This window comes from Leptidea sinapis, chromosome 37, assembly GCF_905404315.1.
Source record: "Leptidea sinapis chromosome 37, ilLepSina1.1, whole genome shotgun sequence".
Lineage (NCBI taxonomy): Eukaryota > Metazoa > Arthropoda > Insecta > Lepidoptera > Pieridae > Leptidea > Leptidea sinapis.
Window position 1 is genome coordinate 6,610,599 of NC_066301.1, and position 6,779 is coordinate 6,617,377.

Consider the following 6,779-nt stretch of genomic DNA (forward strand, 5'->3'; position numbering starts at 1 on the left):
TAGTGCTAGAAGTGACTTTGTAGTAATACCCTCAGGAGTACCCCAGGGGTCCATCCTAGCTCTGCTTTTATATAACGCTGACCTATTTGATATTGAAAGTTGCTTCCACCTTGCACAGTATTTAATGTTTGCTGACGACAAAAAAGTATTTGTCAAAATACGTTCACTTGAAGATTGTCATTAACTACAATATATTGCTTGCGAATACTACGCAAGGAACAGAATCATAGTTAATGTTAAAAAGTGCCATCATATTACTGTGACTCGTAAAATATATCTAATTGAATTTGACTTTAAAATTAACGGCACATGTTTACCCAGTGGGTATCCAAATCGATGATGATCGCTTTCAATGAATGAGCACGTTGATAATGTTGCAAATACAGCCTTCAGACAACTGGGTTTCAAAAAACAAGTGACCCGTTCCTTCAGTAATCTGGAATGTATAAAAGCACTTTACTTTGCGTATGTCCGGAGTATTCCTGAAATAATATCGAAAGAAGAATATACATATCGAAAGGCTTGAAATCATACAGAGACAGTTTATAAAATACTAAACTTATAAGGACTTTAAAGAATTTAACAGTTATGAGGAAAAGTGTTCTCACTATGGTATCGACACACTGGAACAAAGAAGGAATCAAAGTGACATTTATTGACGAGCCACTCAAAATTGCTTGCAGTAGTTATCTACTGCAAGCAATTTTGAGTGGCTCGATCGACTGTCCTAGTCTACTGTCAGCCTTTTCACTAAACACCCAATCATTAAGATCACGTCACACGCACATTAGCATGTTCCCAAATCTAATACAAATTTTGTCCAAAATTCCATAATTACGCGTCTGTCACGAACTTATAATTAACAGTACGATGAGTTTGATGAATTTCACTTAAACAAAATGAAGTTAAAAACGGAAGTTTAAAACATCATCGTAAAAAATATTAGATAACGCATAAAAACGCAGTGCTCACACACTCCAACTCCACACACACACACAAACACGCTATAGTAGTCTTTTATTATTTTATTAGTATATTATATTATTTTTTTTGTCTATTCTGTCAATATATGATTTGTTTTTATAATTTAAAATTTATGTAATCTTTTGTGGCCTTATTTAAAGCCTAGATTTAGATTGTAAAATAATTGTTGTGTACGCTGTTGATCATTTTAATAAATAAATAAGTTTGCGATTCACTCACGGAAAGCCAATATGAGGCCGCAAAAGAAACTCCTTACTGAACTATACATAGTCAAAGTTATATTATGATGATGAAAATTTAAAATCATAATACAATACGTCGTATGGGTCGATAGTGTCTAGCTTATGCTTTGTATCACTTCAGGCGACCACAAACTTTGGTCCCATTTAAGCCTCTTTTATAGCAACTGTTCCACAAGTCGACTTAACGTATTTTATAGTTTAGTATTTCATATGACAGAGTGACAATGGACCAGTATTATCTTTAGCGATAAATAAGTAATGAATATAACTACATTTCATTCGCATTACGAATATTTTCTATTGAGAAATGTATTTGAGGTTTTTTCAATTAATTCTAGCTACTGACTGAACATTAAAGATAATTAAAAAAAAAAAGGAAATATGCTTTTACTCATTCTTTCTTATTATTTTATTTTTATTACAACATTATAATATATTATTGGTTATAAATACAAATAGTGGGTCAACTCTCTTGTCTTGCCGCTTAATATAATATAACACTCAATCTCGACGTCTAGTTACTTATAATCACAGAACAGTTTAAAGAGATAATAATATTGTAGGTGTGGAGCATATTTATAGTCAAAAAGTTTTCATTTGATTATAAATTTCAGTTAATAATCCCTTATAATTATTATTTAATAAACTTAAATAAGAATGGAAGCTAAACTTCCTATATTTTTCGCTGAAAATATTTGATGAAATCAACTTGGGGCCAGAGAACACGCGTGTACTAATTTCATGTACGTGGAACTCCTAAATAAGAGTACTGATTCGCAATGGAACGAATCGGAACAACCGCAGACGGTGCGTGCATAATGTGTACACTGCTCTCTTTTTATTAACGCCTATGCTGCTGTTTTTAGTTGAGTCACTACTTCTATAGACTACACTATCATATGGCAATATAATGTTGATGTGAGTATGAGACGGAACAGGCAGATGATCCACCTGATGTGAAGCGTTACCGTTTACCCATACGATAATTTCAGGCTGAGATCTATAATGCGTACTTAGACTTTGCTTACGCAGAACTTTGCTGAATGTTATAAAACTCTAATTTGACTTTTGCTTTGAGCTGTCACTGTTAACCCAAGCGCTGGCTTATGCTTGCTTAGTATCCCTATTGAGGCGTAAGAATTACTGAGACCGATATATTTGTGATCATTCTGTCTTCGGCAGATAAAGCAGCAGCCCTAGCACCAACTAACGTAATTTGAATCTGATATGGAGCCAGAGTATCAACGAAAGTCTTATCCCACACCAGCGCCCTTCCCCGTGCCCAAGCCTCCAGGGTCATTCCATCAGGACGCTTGCAATTGCGGCCAATGAAATTGCAATTTACCATTTGGCCCTAAAATAGCTGGTATATTAAGAGCGGCAAATGCCTTACGGATGACTTCATTTTTGCTTGCGTGACGTCTGATACGACCTGCCGATTTTAGGCAGGATACCCCGTAACACCCAAGAGCATCTATTTGAACGCCACATCTACATTTATGTGGTTCATTCAGTTTTATACCTAGCCGGAGTGACACACATAGTGACAATGTCATATTGTCAAGAAGCGGTCCAATCGGCGCAGAAGGCAACACTTGTAATCAAAAGCCCGACTCAATTTTTTTGTTTCGGCCAAAAAACGAGCATGCTATGTTCTGTCAGTACATGTGATCAAAAGACCATCAAAGACTGACTTACAAAGAAGTTAGACCCATGAGAAAAATTTTGAATATTTGCAATATTTGGCCACGCACTGTTAGTTTCCTGGTACATGATAATGACAATTCTAGTAACCACAGGCTTTGCACTGTGAACTGAAGATAGAAATGCTGGTAAGGCAACGTCCAAAACTTTACGAACGAAATCAAACCAAACCTTATCTGTAAAGAGGCTTGAGACTAAGCACGATGTGTAAACGCGCAATTCAAAACGGTTTCTAAAATATTTTTGATTGAAATATCGATCACATCAAGTAATTTTGGAAATTTTCATAACGGGCATTAGGTATACTAAGAGGTACGTAAATTTCGGAACCAATAAAAAAGACCGAATAATGATTAAGGCTATATGAGAATTAATCTTAAATAATCTGTCCAAAACGTTATTAAATTGTTTTATATGATCATCTAACATCGTCGGAGTTGGAACAGGTAATAATGGAGCTCCGAGAAGGTGAAGTGAATTCTTATCCAAAACTTTAATATTGGGGGCCAGAACATTAAATTAATTGTTAATATCAACCCCGTCGGAAATTTGGAACTTTTCGCTAGTAAAAAGATTGCATTTCGAAAACTTTAACTCAAGGCCGATTGAGGTAAAACTTTCTAATACAACATTAAAATCATCTAAAACAGAGTCCACTTCACCATCCAAAGTACCATCATCCAAGTACTAAACATTTTATTTTAATTTATTTGATCGAGTTTTAATTTAAATTTTAATTTTTTTGATTTAGTCTCATCATCGGGCTTCTTTTTGGTACATACCCATAGCATCAGAAATAAATAGAAGACTCCATGTGGTATTGACGTGGAACGCCCTGTATACATAAAAATATAATAATTGTACATAGGGCATTATTATTTCTACTCAATATAGGAGATATTCAAAAAGTAATTAAGCATAATATTTTTATTTTGTAAATTCATGTTTAAAACATTACTCGTAATAGTAGCGAGTGCAATAGTTCGGGATCTCATGCCAAATTGTTTCCTGCTGCCAAGACATTTCTCTGTAATAGGTCATCATCCTTCTTAGCTTAACAAAGGTTTAAGATGGTGATACATTTTTGTGGACTTTAAAAAAAATAAACCCTTAGATTTTTTTTAAATGTTACAGATTATTTCATAAAGTCACTAAACCACTGTCGTATCTACTACCAAAATTTTTGTTAGATGTACGAGTATATATTTTTTTTTTATATTCTTTAAATGAAAATACAATTCTTCTAGTCGCCTTGTTTATTATTTCAATGAAATAATTTTAAATTTAATTTATTATTACATTTTCATTCCATAAGCACGTGTTCTGGCGTTTGTCCTGCTTCTCGGCATCCTCTGCACAAAGACCTGTCTGTATTTTTTATCCATTTTGATTAAAACGGCATTACAAACCAATTACATTAATCAATTATATAATATAATGATATTTAACACTATGCGAGGACTCACAAAGTTGGAGCAGCAACTGCACCAACAACTTAAGTCTTTTAATCAATAAGGGCGAGTTTCTACGAGGCGAGTTAGCAATTTCAAGACTCACGGCACGGGCGCCGCACCGCGCGCTAACTTGCGCCACGCGGGTACTCTCTGTTATGAGTGTAATTGTCAATCGAATAAGATTATTAGGAATATTAAGTAAGGTTGTTGCTTGGTCGAGAGCCCGTATGGTATAGAGTGTTGTATCCGAGGATACCGATGAGATAAGCCCTCGGGTACAAGTACGGATAGTAATAATTAGTTTCCGCTTATACAGGAATCGCAAAAATGCTTTTTGTATCATCTCCAGCACAACAGGTACTCTTTTACGCCTATGTTAGATAGATGCTTATTCAAGCGACAGACCAGTGACAATACCTACTATTTTATTATTACGTCCTATATTATTATTTATCCCTGTGTAGTCTCACCAGGCTGCGGGCGAACCTCTTTGATGGCGCTGGAACCGCATTCTTTTTTTTATGGAAAAGGAGGACAAATGAGGAACGGGTCACCGGGTGTTAAGTGAACACCGCCACCCACATTCTCTTGCAAGCATGCAGAGGAACCCCAGGAACATTGGCTGTATTTAAGGATGGTGTACGCGCTTTTTTCAAAGGTTGGGTCGTATCGTCCCCGAAACACCGCAAAAGGAAGCTTCCTTTTCAAAGCTTTGTATGTACTAGAAAGGAATCTCCTTGAAAACCGCATTGTGGTGGATCGCCACACATCAGATGGTGGGTATGATATCCTAATATGTGGCGTATCGTGCGCGGTGGAATATGGCGGCAGGAATCAAGTGAAACAGCTCTTCGGACAGTGGTCCGTAATAAATTCGTACGTAATAAATTCGATAGAAGACATACAATGAAGCGATGTCTCTACGCAACTCCGATTAATCCAGCTTTTCACAGAGCTCTGAGTCCGATAATTCGAGCATTGCACACGGTCACATCCGGCCCGCATCCTTTGCTCTAGATTTCTCTATACGAGACCATGTTATTTATTTAAATCATGAGAGATCAACCATCCGCCGGTCACCTTGAGATGCTTTTGAAAATAAATAGAAACATTAAAATTATATTTAAATAATTGATAAAATAATGCTTTAACGACATTTTGAGATAAGAATCTTGTTCTTTATACTTAATAAAATACATGTACTTTAACAAAGGGATATAACATATAATGTGTACTGTGGGCAAAGCTAATCCACTTATAAAATGTCGGCAAAGACTTCTAAGTCTCGAGGCGAGCGAAAAGAATCGGCTTAAGTTAAGCTCAGTGTTTTTGGAAAATGTTGAAAATGTGCCAAAATATACATCACGACTTTCATTTTATTTATACTAACTCGTAATACTTTATAATATTATGTACTTCTGAATTTAAGCTTTGAGAACACAAACTATTTTTATGTTTTGCTCTACGCAGCATTAAAGAAAGGAGGATGGCGAGAATGGGACCCACAGGAAGTAGTGGCGTCGTACATCATGGAAACTTGTTAATAATTGTAGAACGTAACAAAACTAAGAAAGAAGCAAATCGTAAGAAAAAAGATACATCTAAAAGTAAATTATAACCTAAAATTATTAATCAATATTTATAGTTCAATTAATAATTTGTATCATATTATGTCTATGCCTTATTACTGTCTGCTAAAAGATGATATTAATATATATGAGGATGTTTGGCCAGCAGCTAATAATCGTAGATTCACAATTCATTCTTTTTTCAAGCAGGCATCGAATCTTATAAAGATTATTACCTACTGATTTTAGTTTCAAAAAAAGATAATAAACTTATTGAATCTTATTTTGAATGACTACTGAATTGATTTGAGTAGGTATAGATAGTTTGATGGTGTCAGAACATCCATATAAAAATTACTGTGCGTAAAACGTTCCGTTAGTGCAAGATGACTTATTTTTTAATAAACTATAATAATTTATTTCTTTTAACTCGTAGTAACATCGTATAAACTTAAGTTTATAATTAATGTAACTAGTAATTGTACGATGCTTCCTTAATTGTTTAATTATGTGGGTCCATTCTCGCCAACCTCCTTTCCAAATTCCTTATTGTACGTTAGAGCAAAGCATTTGAACTATAATGTTACAAAGCAAAATTTTAAATTTCAATATTTATTATTATAATTCAAACAAATAGCGCCACACGACATGATCTCTATTACGTTAGGAATTAACTCTAACTAAAGCAACATTATTATTTTTGGCTAATGGATTCAAGTGCGTGTATATAATTTCTACCAAACTAATTCAAAACTATGTTACTAAGATAACATTTTCTAATCTATTAGTTGTTCTTGTTCCAATATTGAAGCAATCAGGATAATATA